Here is a 15022-nt window from a genome sequence, read left to right on the forward strand (position 1 = left end):
ATGTCCAACGAGTGGGGAAAGTCATTGAGTTGCTGGCACATCCGGGTAGGACAGAGTGGGATGGCTCGAGATTTTATGATGCCACTCAGAACTACACACAATTTAAAACTTGAAAATTATTTCTTGAATTAGCCATTTTGTATTTCTAATGGCAGTTGACCTCAGGTAACTGAAACCACAGAAAGTGAAACTGCAAATAGGGGGCAGACTACTATACCTCATGCTTTCTTTAATCTGCATTTTAAACATTATGGACCATTTATATTTTTAATTTGGTAATGGTTTAAGTCTTTAGAGAGCAGTGAGTGTAATCTGAGAGAGCTCTGGGGGCCTGGTGTGATTACAGACATTAAGTGGGAGTCACTAAAAAGTAGAGGGACTCAGAGTCAACCAAAATCAGGAAGATGAAAGCAAAGAAGAGAAGACCAAAGTAGACCATTCTGAGAAAGGTCTGAGAGTTTAGGCCACCACCTGTGGCTTGGTTTGCCATTTAAAAATCCCTGGATTGGTGAGCCCTAGATTCACATAAGGGTCCAGCTAATGGTCATGTCCTAGTATTCAATAAGTGCACGAAGAATTGAAATCTTGAACTGAACTGTAGTCTAACGGAATTGAATATCCCAAAGCAGAGTCAACCCTTCTCCTAAAATCATCTCCACTCAACAAGAAGGTGACCTTGTTATACCACAAACAACCAAGTCACCATCTCAAGGGCCTTCATCCCAGTGTCTTGTTCAAATACTCAGGCAGAATTTAATCATTTCTTTCAGATAGCTGGCCAGTAAATGCTTTAATTATAGTTGAAAGAAATAAAATAAAATCATCTGGTGGAATGATTTTAATTAGAATTTAGTGAGTCAGGCAAGCAATTAGTGCATCTAAGAATGGCGGCTATATGCACATATTTGTCTCCATTGAGATTCACTGACTTAAATGAATATTCGACTCAGATTTCTCAAGTTAAACAAAGGTCACCATAATGATTCTAATAATAATGTAGCTGTGCCAATAAAAAAAAATGATCAAAAGTGCTGTTTTTTCCATGCCTTCCCAGTCCCAATGGGAAGATTTCATGGCAATGCCACCAGTCTTAGTTTTAGGACAAGTCATGACATTTTTAAGATTCTTGATAGTACTGATTAATTTGAAATTAAAACACGGGGGGGGGGGGGAAGTTCTCTCCAAAGAGTCTGATTTCTACATCTGAGTTGTGATCTCACTCTCCAACTGGGAGGTGACAGCTTCAAGAGCTAAGAGTGAGGCTGGTTCTTCCCAGGGGCCAAGCAGGTGCCACACCACTGGTTCTCAATCTCTGCTGCACGCTGGCCATCATCATCACTCATTAATACCTTGATCCAGTGTTGCCTTTTAATAGATCTTCCAGAAAACAAAAGCAAATAGATTTTGGGTATACTACTAGCTAGAGTCCCCATTTTGAAGTTACAAGGCATATTAGCAAAATCAATTCTTTAAAAAATTTCTGCAGCAATAAAATCCGTTTAACATTGTGTATACCAGCATATTCCAAATTATACTTTTTCCTAAGTATTTTTAATGGAACACCTTTTAGTATCTAATGGAATTAACATTTTATGGGACTCTTTCTGAGGAACTTCACCTACTTTAAATTGTGTAGTAAAAAGATGTTCACAGGAAAGAAACCAGTGAAATGGCTGGCCACTGGGGGCAGAACTTGCAAAGTGGCTGTCATCTGAGAGAGACTGGCAATCAGCTTTCAAACTGAGACATTTAATTTCAGCCACTTACCTCTAGCTTCAGAAACTTCAATTGTACAGTGAAATAATACAGCCAGGAATTATTCTAGAATATGAAAGCCACTAGTGCTTTTCACCAAATAGTTTCCACTCTACCTTCTGGGCACACAGTAGGATTGTGTGCCCTGGCTCTCTTGGGGCAAAGTGGGGCCGATTGACTACCATGTAATGAGTTGTGAATGAAACTGAGCATATGTTGCTGTCAGGCAAAAGCACTTTACTGCTGTGTGTTCTCCAGAGCTATCTTTCTACCTGGAATGGCCACCAGTGACATTCAAGAAGGGGGAGGGGAGGGAGGAGAAGAAGAAGGGAGATTAGAAGGAAGGTAGAAAGGAAGAAAGAGAAGAAGGGAGGGAGAGAGGAAGGAAAAGAAAGTCTCACAAGAAGCAGAGCCCACCTGCTGACTTGCAGTGGACATGTCAAGTAAACGAGAATTAAGCTTTCAATGTTTAAGCCACTGAGGTTCAGAAATTGTTATCACAGCATAACTTAGCTTAACCAGTCTGATGCAAGAGTCAAGTCAGATAATACATATTGAATATCTATCATAGTTCCTGGCTCATAGTAGATTTCAATAAATGTAATAAAATGGGGAGGAAGGAGATGATTTATAGCACACATTTGAACACCAGTCACTTCATCCTGAAGATCAAGTCCACTCAGAAGAACAGTCACACACAGAAAATATGTACAAGAGCATTAGATCCAAAGTAGTTGACACAATTTCTGTTTTGGGGGTCTACTTATTTATTTAATTTAATTTTCCTTCCTTTCTTTCTTCCAACCCTCCCCCTCTTCTCTCCTTCTCTTTCTCCCTCTCTTTCTCCCTCTCCCTCTCTCTCTTAGGCTCTCTCCCTCTCTCTCTTAGGCTCTCTCTCTCTCTCTCTCTCTCTCTCTCTCTCTCTCTCTCCCTCCCCCCCCCCCCCATCTCCCACTCTCTCTTTTCCAATGCATAATGGGCTCCTATAAAATGGTCAATAAACTGGATTAAATTTCATACCTTGGACATAAGCTAACCTGCTTTTCCACAGAGCAAAGTGAGAAGGGGCCACAGGGCAGACACCAAAGGCCTCCAGTGGCAGAATGGACCCTGACTCCTTCTGATGCCCTCCCACTGCCAAGCCTCCCTCTCTTTCTTTCTTCCCATTTAAATGGTTCTGGACTTAGTGTTTTGGTTATTTTTTTTTTGTCCCATTTACATAATTAGCTGCATTTTAACCCCTGACATAGGATGACAGCCCAGCCCTTGTTTGCATAAGCTTATGAGCACAAACTGGAAATGTTTCTCATTTCCAGTTGCTCCGAATCTCAGAGGAAGGTGAGCTCCGCTGAGGCGGGTTCAGTAATGTTGGCTCATTGCGCAGGCACTCGACCTGCATTTCTTCCCCACTGGGGAGTGAAAGGAAACCTTTGTTTTCTTAACATGGGGCCCAGGCTAATAAAGTACAGGCTGCTTCCACTGGAGCCAGGATAGCCAGGCCTGCCTCGTGGCCTCCCAGGTTCCTCTCCCTGCTTTGGAGGCCTCAGATCTGCAGGCCTCACCTGCAGTTACTTCTCCAGATTAAGGAGGACTAAGAAACAGGGAGATCGTGGGCACTCTGGCTCTGGATCAGGGCCTGCCCTCAAGCAGCTGACCAGTGGGCTTCTGTAGAGTCCCAGGCTCACTGCTGACTTGTTTCAGTTCTAAAAACAAAGTCTACATCTCATTATGGGCCACCACCCCGAGCCAGCATTCCCTGATAAACTCTACTTCCTTCCTGGGCCAGCCTCACTCAAGTGAGACTGGACCTAGTCCAGTGCCCAGCTCCTCCTGGGCTGGTGGCCCACCCTTCTGCTATGTTTAAGCTAAAGGAGGCAAGATGGGCATATTGATTCAAAGATAAATAAGTAAATGACTCCCCAAAATATGGTGCATTCATAAGGCAAAAATAATAAAGATGATCCTCAAAGAACCAAATGTTATGAAACAGTATTTCATGGGACCAACAGCATCCAAATTCCCTTATGCACTACTACCGTGTTTCCCCGAAAATAAGACATCCTCCGAAAATAAGACCTAGCGCAACTTTGGGAGAAAAAATTAATATGAGACACTGTCTTGTTTTCGGGGAAACAGGGTAGATATTGAAGTTCTCTCTTTTTCTCTTCAGTGGGGCTAAGATCAGCTCCCTGGTGAGGCGGTTGGAAGAGTCAGAGAAAAGGTATGAAGAACACTAGCCCAATACCTCCTCTCATGGTATTATTGTCTTTGTCCCTGGGGTTGCACATACCACAATCAGAGCGTGGAACATCAGCTAATCCTGCTCTTTCTCAGAACAAAGTGAAAATGGGCCACTGGGCAGACACCAAAGGCTCCATGTTGCAGGGAGGAGCCTTGCATTTGCCTCTGTATTTCCTACACTGCTGCCTCTTCGCGGCTGCGCTGCACAGAATACAGAACAGATTCCTTTAGCTGTGGGCTCTGCCCTAGGCTGTCATTTGGTTCAATGATCCCACAGAAGGGCAGGAGGCAGAGCCTGCAGAGATACATCCTACGAGATTAGTATCTCCTCCCAGGTCTACCCAGCTGCTCCACCTTTTCTGAACACTAGTTAACTCCAGGGCATCGCAAAGCCTCAAAATAAAATAATCTCCAAATGAATAGAAATTCCCAAGGCAGTTAATGCTGTAGACTTTTCCTGTGAGGTCAAAGCTGCTGGCAGCGAAGTGTGCCTTCTGCCTTCAAGTATGGTTCTGTCTGGGCTTAGCCAGATGAAGAAGTAAAATGCAGAAACCTGTGCATTGTTTGTATAACCCTAGTCGATTCCACAGCAATCATTGTCTGGGTTAGCTAATGGCAGGGTACGAGGACCTCCTACTGAGATTCCATTACCTTGTAATTTTCAGCTTGTTCACTGTTGCAATAAAGCCCCTCTGTCTTCTAATTCCCCAGCATTCACTTCTCATCTTCTCAAGAACTGGAGTATGTAAGATGCTTTCTGCTGGGGATTCATTGAGATAAGTTATTGAAGTCAAGCAGAGAGGCAGGCTTCCAGCGCTGGGCTATTCATTTCGCAATTTATGTTCGTGCTTCCTTTCACAGGTCTTATGGTAATCACAAACAATGTGCTTTCTATATGTTTAAAAATGCATGTTTCTTGTACAATGAAGGTGAGGGGTGAGAAACTCCTCCCCTACACACACACACACACAGCTCATTCACCGTAGGAGCTTGGAACAGCGGACTCATTTTGATGTAATTTCTAAGGGACAGAGATGCTACAGTTTGTTATTCAAAGCCCTTTGTTGGGGAGGAGTACCAATGTTTACATACGCTCAGTAACCTGGCTCAGCACTCGGGCCATGTGACTGTCTACGAAATGATCTTTCTTTCTTATTCTTTGGTCTCTGAGATATGGCCCTTCTCTCCACTCTGTGTACACAGCTCCCACCCCAGTTCTGAGCCTTATTTTAGTGGTCATCTCATCTCATCTCATCTGTCTCCCTGCCCATCACCCCTCTCCCACTCCACTCAGCTCGCTGCCACCCTTCCGGTCTTCCCAGAAAATCATTTTCTCCAAGTTTCCATTGCAGGAGGCCCTTCTAATTGCCAAGGAGAGAAACAAAGGGAAATACCTCATGGTGGGGTTGAAGGCCCAACCTCTCCGTCTCTCCCTGAAATCCAGCTGCACATGTAGTGAGAGCTGTGCCTGCGTGGTCCCAGGGAGGCTCCATTCACTGCCCTCCTTCATGTAGGACAGGAGGACCAAGGAACAGGGAGATCTTTAGAACTCACTGCCAGGTTCTAACATTCAACGTGTGGAGTATGATTTAACGAGCGAAGGTTCTAAGGCACAACTTATTCAAACACAGGGATGCTATGACCCTCCTCCTATTGAGAGGTGAGGTCCAGGCCCTCACTTTGAATCGAGAAGAGGCTTTGGCTCCTAGTGGATGGCAAAAGTGACCTTACATGTCTCCTGATGACCTCAACTTGCTCTTAGAACTCTGAGACGCCATGTGAGAAGTTGGACCAGCATGGGCCACCTTGTCATTAGGAAGCCCAAGCCACATGGAGAGGCCATATGCATGTGTTCTGGTTGACTCTCTCAGCTGAGCCCAGCCTTTGAGTCATCCTTTCACAGGTACCAGACTCGTGAATACAGAAGTCTCCAGATGATTACAGCCCCCAACCTTTGGAATCCCTCTCAGCCATCTGAGACTCTCAGCTGAGGCCCAGACATCATGGAGCAGAGACAAGACATCCTCCTCATATCTGCCCAAATGTATGCCTCACAGACCTAAAAGCATAATAGAAGGCTGTGATTTTAGGCTATTGAATTTGGGACGGTTGCCTGCACAGCAGTAGTAACCACAAGGGAGATGATAAAATTCCTCTCTCAGCCTTCCCCAAAGAGTTTTTCCTCCTGTCTTTTGGGTGCTTGAAAAAGTGCTGCCCCAAACCCCACGCTCCACCCCCCAAAAAAAGATTCAAGCCCAGGAATCTTACTGCTCAGGGGATGAGAAGCTTGGGACCATGGGACTGAGGGCAGATGCACTTGGGTGAGCAGCTGAGTGGAGAGGAGGCTGGAGGCAGAGAGCAGCACCCAGGGATGAAGACTGCAGCACTTCAGTGGAGGGCCCTGGCAGCTGATGCTGGAGCAGAAGGCCTGGCTTGGTCTGTGGGTGCAGAAGGAGAAAACCAGGCTAGCACAGTGATAGGATAGGAAGGAGTAAATCATGCAGCCAGTAGCCAAGGTCAATATCATCATCCCAATACATCAGGCTCCATGCAGTTTTTGGTATAAAATATTCTAGAAATCCTTATTTCAACTCAGTTTTATTCACCTAACAAGTATCCAGTATCCATGAAACAGGAAGCTAGGTGTGGGAGGGAAATATACAAATGAGGAAAATGCTGTAACTTCAAGTCTGGGGAAACCCTTCTCCGTCCTGGATACACCGTCTCCCTGAATCTTAGCTAAGCCGTTTAGAATTATAGAAAGCCTTTCCAGAATTAGAGCCACAGGAAGGCAGACACACCTTCCACTTTACCATTTTGCCACGTTGGGGGGGTCTCTTCCTATAGAGGGGAGGGGTGAGCCTGTCCCCTCCCTGTACATCATGCTCAGTGGAGAGCGGATGTGCTCTGAGCATAAATATGTCCTCAAAAGGGAACCTCGGCAACACCCTCCGGCTTATCCCACTGCTTTGCCAGCTGGCTGTAGAGGAGAGCCTAGAAAAGCCTCGTTAAACCACACAAAGCCGGCCTAAGAAGCGACAAAGTGGGTTGCAGCTGCCTCTTGAGCCGGCTGCGCCTGATTGCCTGTGATCTCCTCCACTCCGCCTGCGGCCGGTGCCTGCTGACACAGCCTGTTGTGTTGGAGACCTTATTATTGCAAATTCCCTTTCCATCCCACAGATTCCTCGGAAATTGCAAACATGTCTGTCTTGGGCCAGCCTGCCTGGAAAGGTCACTGCAGCAGCTACCGGGCCCCACTGTCACTTCACTCATTCACGCACATGCAAACCTTGAATACTCAAGGTCAAAAGAGTGACTTGTTGCAGCTTAATGCTGAACAGACCCAGGCGGGGCCCTATGCAGAGACAAGGCTGCATCCTCACACAGCTGTGCCTCTCAAATATTCCCAGAGATTCTCGTTTAATTGATCCAGCCCCTGGAAGCTGTATCTTTAAAAGCTCCCTGGTTGAGATAATGTGAAGTAGGGTTGAGAACTGCTGCCTTGGTAAGTGGGGCTAATACTATTTGAGTGCCTATGATATGCCAGGTCCTGCATACTACAAATACTATCAACTTTCTTGTATCACCGCTAAACCAGCTATTAGTGAGGGATTTCGTTTTTGGAGAGAGGAAATTAAAGTTTAAGTAAGTTAAAAGTAATTTTCTCCTACCGCACACTAGAATGACCCCAGTGAAAAAGATGGACATGGTGGTGAGAAAGCAATATAATGGGAACGTTCACCCATTGCTGGTGGGAATGCGAAATGGTACAGCCACTCTGGAAAACATTTTGGTCATTTCTTATAGGACGAAGCATATATTTCTCATGTGACCCAGAATTCCACTCTGGGTCCTTGCCCAAAAGGAATAAAAACACATGCCCACTCGGAGATTTGTACTTGACTGTTCCTAGCAGCTTTATAGCCAGAGACCAACCTACATCTCTATCAACCAGTGAATGAATAGGCGGTCTTGCTGCATCCATCCAGGAGAATGCTACTCAGTAATAAAGAACAGCCCTGATGCGTGCAAACGTGCATGAATTTTAAAAAACATATGTTGGGTGGCACAGAAAAATAAAGCCAAAAGTAAAGGAATATATTCTGAGTAATTGTATTTATATTAGTTCTAGAATGGGCAAACTCATCTCCTGTGGCAGAAGGTGGACTAATGATGGGTGTTGAGTATGGTAATGACCCAAGGCCAGGAGGTTACTTTTTAAAAAAATATATATTTTATTGATTTTTTACAGAGAGGAAGGGAGATAGTTAGAAACATCAGTGAGAAAGAAACATCGATCAGCTGCCTCCTGCACACCTCCCAGTGGGGATGTGCCCGCAACCAAGGTAAATGTTCTTGACCAGAATCGAACCTGAGATCTTTTAGTTACAGACCGACGCCCTATCCACTGAGCCAAACTGGTTTCCGCAACCAGGATATTACTTTTTAGAGTGACATGAAAATGTTCTCCATCATGACTTTGTTGCTGGTTATGCAAGTAATAAATTTGATAAAACTCATCAAAATTCATACTTAATATGGCTTATTTCATTGTTTATACACTGTGCCTCAAAAAAGTTGATATAAAAATAATTTGGGAGGATGAAGCCAACATAGGATTGTAACAGTTGACGTGACTGAAGCTTTCAGTGTGGTCCTCAGGAGGCGGTGGGAGGCCGGCATCTCCCAGAAGGGAGAGCCCATTGACTGCTTACTCTGGATGGAAGGAGAAGATGACAAGAGAAAAATTCTGTGATATCTTAAATTAAATTATAACAGGCCAGAGTGTGGGAGGGGGAGACAGCAGAAGTTAATCTGTTAACAGAGCTGTGGGTCAAAATGAACAAAAGATACACAATTAACTCACACCCCTGAATGCATGTTTTAAACTTTGAATTAACTTCCAGGTGGCTATTTCCATGATTATCTAGAGAGGACAGCTGGCCACCAGACACCGCCCCATCCTGCTTGTGTAGGACCTTTCTGGACTGTTGCTCGTAACCACCCCCAAATCAGCATGGGCTATGGTCTATGCCAGGCCTGCTCCCACTTCACCTTCTCCTGCCCAATTTGTCCAAAGCCAATACAAAGATTTCAAAACAACTTACACCTTTCTTCCCCAAACTTACTGTATAAAAGTGCCCAGCTCGTTCAGAGATAATGGGCATGTTCTTCTCCATCTAGCCCAGCTGTTGGTGGTTCATTTATTTATTTATTTTTATTTCATTCTATTTTTTTAAAATATATTTTATTGATTTTTCACAGAGAGGAAGAGAGGAGGATAGAGAATTAGAAACACAGATGAGAGAGAAACGTCAATCAGCTGCCTCTTGCACACTCCATACAGGGGACGTGCCCGCAACCAAGGTACATGCCCTTGACAGGAATCAAACCTGGGACCTTTCAGTCCACGGGCCAATGTTCTATCCACTGAGCCAAACCAGTTTTGGCGCTGTTGGTGGTTTAAACTGCATCCCCATGACCTTTTATATCCCTTTTCTGGATAACATATGGCTCAATAAACCCTCTCTTTCAGAATAATGTTTGGCCTTGAAGGTGTTTGTCTGACAAACAAATAGGGGCTGTGCTCTGGGAGAGAGGGGATAGACTACAGTGCTCCCAACTTCTCGATTGTGACAAGCACTGTAAATTTGTCCACTTGTCCTTAATGTCTCCTACCATCCCTTTCCTCTTGCCATGAAGAAGAAAAGTTTCAATCCTGGAAACTAAAATAGCTCTTACCAGGGGTAGTAGAAAAGTTTCCAAATTGAATCCCTTAGGGAAGCTTGGCAAAACTATTTGATTCCTGACCTCCCTCACTTCCAGATTCACCCAAACAGACACACAGAAATGAGATTTAATATCATTTTTAAATAGTTTCCAAGTGATTCTGATAATCTGGGGACCGCTTTTCCTCCCAGCTCAGCTGTATTGCACACAGACATGTATTGCCTCAGGGATATTCTTAGTTTTCTCACCAACCTCAGTAACATTTGAGCTTGGAGAGGTTTTATGACCAACTTCTAAACAAGTCCCGTGAGTCTCCCTTTGAGCTGTCACCACTGCCATGGTATGAGAAGTAGCCTCTCTGGTCAAAGGCTGGTGATCAAGATTCGTGGCACCAGCACTATTTCCCCCAGGGAGACTGCCAGGGACATAGTCGCTGCTTTGTATCCCTTTCCTTTTTAAGAAATTAAATAAAAATTGTAAGCAGATTATATCAAGTACAGAACCTTAAAATCTAAGTCATATATTGTTATACATAAAGGAAGAAGTGGTGTGCTCTTAGAAACTTCATGTATTTCTGGGAGAATCAGATTACTGTATGTAAGATTATAGACCGGGAGGATCACTGTTGACATTCAGGTTCATGAAGCTGTTTTGTGAAGAGTATACATCATGACAATTCTTTGATCGTGCCGAGCTGTGTTTCCCTGGGGTTTCCTGCATGCAAAGCAGAAGGAGGCATGTAACTGCAAGCAAAGAGAAGGCTCTAGGGTCTGCCACTGTCACACACCTATGACCTGATACTTACTGATAAATTTACAAAGTCTCCTTAGATTCTACACCCTAAGAGAGCTTTGCAAGCAAAACCACTCAGGTGGCTCTGCAGATCCAGGAAAAGGAGGCAAGAAACCCAGACTAAGTGGATCTAATCTCCATCTGATAAGACCACTTTCAAAGGGGATATGATTAAAATATATGTTGATGCACACCACCATTGCTTTTAGGGTGCAGACAGACTCCTTTATGAGACCTGTCTGAAGAAAATCCAGATTATCTCTCCAAAGTTATCTCATAGTCTAATTCTCTTCTCTCCTTTTCAGACAGATGGGCCTTTTTAGCCTCTCCTGCCCCATGGCATTTCCTCAAGCTCTTACCAGCTCCTGAAAATTTCATTTTTTCCTTCTTCATACAATTAACTTCTGTTCATTTTTGAGATATAAGATTTTTTTAAAAAAAACCAAAACTTTATTGTTGAAAGTATTAAGTATGTCCCCCCCTTTTTCCCTACTGACCTCTTCTATTCGATCTCCATCTCCTGGTTCCCACGTCAGGTCTTCACCAAGCTATTGTCTGTGTCCATGAGTTCTGAATATATCCATACATGTTCTTCAGTTGATCTCTTCCCACTCACCCACCCACCCCTACCTTCCCTCTGAGACTCAACCGTCTATTCCATGTTTCTATGTCTCTGAATCTGTTTTGTTCCTTAATTTTCTTTCATTAGATTCCTCATATGCGTCAGATCATGTGATACTTGTCTTTCTCTGACTGGCTTATTTGGCTTAGCTTAATACTCTCCAGGTCCTTCCATGCTGTCTCAAAGGGTAGAAGAGATCCTTCTTTTTTTAAGCATCCCTTCTTCTTGGACAGCTTCCCCTTACCTTTCTGTGTCCAAACCCTGGATTGTAATGATTCACACATTGTATAATCCCCTTTGTAGCAATGATCATAATTGTTATCTTGTAATTATTTGTGTGGTTGTTTGACAAAACTCCATCAGCGCAGAAACTTTAGTCATTTCTTATTTCTCTCTAGAACCTCATGTAGCTGGGCAAATAGATACACAAAAATATTTGTTTAAGAAAAAATGAATGAATGAATGAATGAATGAATGGGCACCGAGTGCAAATCCCTCATCTTAAAGATGAGGACATTCTAGCCCAGCTCACTAGGAACCTACTGCAAGTTAATGACTGAGCTGAGACCAGGACTAAGAGTCTTACAACCCTGAGCCCAGATCTCTCTCTCTAATGCTGCCTTTCTTTCTAAATAAAATGATGATTCAGTTGACAAAAATAAAAAATTTAAAAAAAAATGAAAGCAAGCCCAAAGAAAATTAGAGAGTTTTCCACTCAACGGACCATCTTTGTGCTTGCAGAGAAAGGACAGTGCACAAAAGAAATCATGAAAAGAAGCAGGAGTATTGTAAGCAAAGTACTTGCTGTGAATAATAATGAACAAAAACATTCCTGCTTATTGTTTATCTAATTTTGAATTTTAATGAATAGCAGGGATGGTAATTATTCAATTCCTATGTTTATATAAAACCAACACATGAAACCTCACAGTTCGATATTTATGAAGTGTCAGGTTCCCTTAAATGCTCAGCTTTGCAATTAGAAGGGGAGCTATTCATTAACATTTTAAACTAGATAAATAAAGAATAGAGTTGTTAATTATCCATTAAAATTTTAAAAACTGGAAATTATACACTCATCTTTTGGGTGTATCCATATCATTTAATTAACTATGAGTCAAAATGCTACTAAGAAGCATGTATCTACACTCCTCAAAATTAGATGTAACACCTATTAGCAAATGGGATGATTTAATCAGGTTGACAATTCAGATTTATCTTCCATTTATATTAACAACACGTTGCCAGATATCTAACGACTTAGAGCACAAGTTTTCAAGTCAAGAGGAGTTGGGTTTCAATTATTTTTTTTGTTTCCTGAGTGACCTTTGGCTAGTTGCTCACCCATACCGAGTAATCCTCTATCCATAAATCAGGATTGTAATCTTACTTCACTGGGTTGTTGGGAGGTGTGAAGTATGCACAATGATGGGCTCAGAGTCGATTATCTGGTGAGTCCTGGTGAGTAGAGCATTGCTCTGGCCCCAGCTCTGGCCCAGCTGAATGGAATAAATATTAGGCTTTCTAAAAGTGATGCTCCCAAACCCAGTGAGAGGTCAGGATATCAAGAGCGGTCACCTACAAGCTGGTGGTATTTGAGGCTAGGAGGCTCTCTACATGAGAGTGTAGGGCTCTGTGATGAAAGGCAGGGACCATGTGTGTTTAGCTCATCACTATGTGCCCAGGGTATAGTAACCAGGATATAGCCAGTGTTCATTGATATTTATGAATGAACTGTGTGACTATCTCTGGGCACTCACATGTCCAGAAGCTTTCTGTAATGCTCAGACTCTCTCTCTTCTGCACAGGACACTTGTGTTCCCAGCTCTCTCCATCCTCCCAGGGTATTGGCACCCAGAGAAAGCTTGACTCAGAACCTTGTCAGCTGAGGCCTTTTCCTGATGGCTCCATGCCCCAGGGTTCTGGGACTACACTTCACTCTGTACTTCCTGTGTCTAGTTTTTAGATGAGTTTGGGAGCTGACAGCATCACACAGTCCGTGTACTGCAACAGCTCTGCTCTTCTCAGGAAGTGCCATCTCCTGGATCTCAGTACAGTGCCAGGGCCTGAGAGTTCAGTATTTGCCCTGCTCATGCCAAGTTTTGAGATGGGATAGCTTCCTCCCCCGCTGCCTGATTTGCTGTCCCTGTGTCATGATGTTACCTATGATTTTCTTGTTCCATGTTTCTACCAGGGGCAGAACGATGAGAAGACAAACATTTGTTGTTTAAGCAACCTCCCCCCAAACCCCTTCTCCACAAATGCATGCTACTTTGTCATAGCAGCCCTAACCAACTAATACACGTACTTTTCTCCTCATTCTTTTAGGCACATTTTGAGAAAGCGAATTAGACAGCACAATTTTTTTTTTTTTTTTTTTTACCCAGACTGCCAATAGACTTGCTTATATCTAATTATGTGTAGATAGCTGTGGCACGTGAACTCACCACATCAAAACATGGGAATGAATATGGGTGGTTGAGCTCCAGCCTTCAGATATTCGTATCTGTTCCAACGCCTATATACTCTGTCCACAATGCTGCCATCATCAAAGGTGCCTCTTAAACTTCGAAACCCTGAATCATCGATAAATTCAAAACTTGAATCGACCCTGTCATGTTATGGCTAAGTGGGATGATCAAGTAGAGTTGAAAGCGTGAGCTAAGGCTTTTTAGGGTGTATGCAAATAAGGCTGTGAGACGTGCAGAACTCTGGAAGATCTGTAAACTGTAGTATCCAAATAAGTAAAGACTATGCCCTCATCCTTTCTGATGATTGCACAGTTATTAGGGAGAGTATAGAGATACATGGGTCTGGGCCATGGCAAATCTAACCCATGTGAAAGCCAGATGCTTTAGCATTTATTTAGAGAATGAAGAGTAACAGTCAGATTTCAAATCCAAGATGGTAATTCCTTAATGGCTACAAAGCATGGATAATAGGAATACTGGCAAGCCACCTGGCATAGTAAGAGCTCTGGTCTTGAAACTAGAAAACCTGGACTCTAACCACTGGTTATTTATCTGAGTCATTTGTCCTCCCCAAGCACCTGCTTTCTAATCTAAAAAAAGTAAATAAAAATAAAAAATAGCATCTCTGCATACGTATGGCTCACACTGTTGAGAGGCTCAAATGGGAAAATTATTGTAAAAAGACTTGAAGAACTCCAAGTGTCAAGCGAAGTAGACTCCTTACTCTTTAAAAACAGATCATGCCTTCCTCTGAAGGACAATAGCAATTTAAGCACTTAGAATCCCACAGAAAAATTGCTAGCACTCCCTTCCTGCTCTGTTTTAGCTTTGACCATTTATCTTAGGATAATTTTAGACTTAGGAAACAGTTTCAGTACAGCCTTCATGCAGCGTCCCCCAATGCTAGCATTTTGTATAACCATAGTAAAATGATCAAACCTAAGAAATTGCCACTAATATAATACTAATAGGTAAAATTTCAGAGTTCCCCATTTTTTGTACCAATGCTCTTTTTCTGTTCCAAGATCAAATTAAGAATCCCACATTGCATTTGCTTGTCACGTCTCCTTAATCCACTCCAATCTGTGACAAGCCTTTCCTGACCTTGAGACTCAGTTACTTTACTGGTATGTTACTTTATGTGGTAAAAGGGGCTTTATAGATGTGATTAAGAATCTTGAGAAAGGGAAATTCTCTGGATTATCTTGGTGGGCCCAATGTAATTACAAGGTTGCTTGTAAGAGGGAGGCAGGAAGGTCAGAATCAGAGAAGGTGTGATGGTGGAGAGTGATGCAAGGCCACCAGCCAAATAGGAAGCTTCTAGAACCCGAGAAAGGCAAGGAAACAGATTGTCCCCTAGAGCCTCCATTAAACGGAGCCAGCTCTGCTGACCCATTTCAACTTTCTGAAT

At 43.2% G+C, this 15022-nt stretch overlaps 1 long non-coding RNA gene across 1 annotated transcript in view; it reads right to left on the bottom strand.

The window, feature by feature from the left end:
• Positions 1-6275: 6275 nt before the first annotated feature.
• Positions 6276-15022, bottom strand: part of LOC311620979 — a 123672-nt gene continuing 114925 nt past the window's right edge. Inside the window, exon 5 of the long non-coding RNA XR_014794776.1 lies at positions 6276-6434. This is a non-coding gene — a long non-coding RNA (uncharacterized lncRNA). The remainder of the gene's footprint in view (positions 6435-15022) is intronic.

This window comes from Pipistrellus hanaki (genome assembly GCF_964339955.1).
Source record: "Pipistrellus hanaki genome assembly, chromosome: 4".
NCBI lineage: Eukaryota > Metazoa > Chordata > Mammalia > Chiroptera > Vespertilionidae > Pipistrellus > Pipistrellus hanaki.